Source organism: Galeopterus variegatus, unplaced genomic scaffold (assembly GCF_000696425.1).
Source record: "Galeopterus variegatus unplaced genomic scaffold, G_variegatus-3.0.2 Scaffold4163, whole genome shotgun sequence".
NCBI lineage: Eukaryota > Metazoa > Chordata > Mammalia > Dermoptera > Cynocephalidae > Galeopterus > Galeopterus variegatus.
In genome coordinates, this window is record NW_007730274.1 from 92,737 (window position 1) to 93,854 (window position 1,118).

Consider the following 1,118-nt stretch of genomic DNA (forward strand, 5'->3'; position numbering starts at 1 on the left):
TGAGATATCATTTTGCACCAGTTAGAATGGCCATTATAAAAAAGACAGAGAATAATAAATGCTGGCAAGGATGTGGAGAAAGGGGAACCTCCCACACTGATGGTGTGACTATAGATTTTTGCAGCCATTATGACAAATGGTATGGCAGCCTGCTGGTCCTAGAAGGGTGAGCCAGGTGTGGAACGAAGCCACCCCAACTAACCCATAGACGTGCAAGGAGGGGAAGAACTTCCCCAGCTCCAAAAGCTTAGTCAGGGGTACCTGGCCATACTTGGTCTTGAACAGCCTAACCCCAGTTCACAGAAGACATCTGAGCCATGATAAATGATTGATATTTTAAGCCTTTGTGCTTTGGGGTATTTTGTTATGCAGTAAGAGGAAACTGACACCAGCCTCTTGAGGGGAGGTTATTGTCCATGATAATATGGGTACACAGCAGGGTCCCGGGAAATATTTATTTGTTCATTAAGTGCTGACAGTGCCTTTGCTTTCTGTTACTGTCATAACAAAATAAATCACAAATTTAGTGGCTGAAAACAGAACAAACTTAACATCTTACAGTTCTGTCGGGTAGAAGTTGGACACGGGTTTCACTGGGCTAAAACTAAGGGGTCAGCTGGGCTGCATTCCTAGCTGGAGGTAGAATCCATTTCCTTGCCTTTTCCAGCGTCTAGAGGCTACCTACGTTCCTTGGCTCATGACCTCCTTCTTTTATCTGTATTATGTGCTGACTTGGGTTCCCCCAAATTCATGTTGAAGTCACAACCCCCAGTACCTCAGGATGTAACCATATTTGGAAATAAGTGTTTAAAGATGTGATTAATGAGGCCTTTGTGGTGGGGGCTTAATCCAATGTGATCGATGCCCTTATAAAAAGAGGAAGAGACACCAGGGATGTGTATGCACAGAAGAAAGACCATATGAGCACACAGTGAGGAGATGGCCATCTACAAGGCAATGGGAGGGGACTCAGGAGAAACCAGACCTGCCAACATCTTGATCTTGGACTTCCAGCCTCCAGGACTGTGAGAAAATAAATTTCTGTTGTTTAAGACATCCATTCTGTGGTATTTTGTTATGGCAGTCCCAGCAAACTGAAACAATCTTCAAAGCCAGCA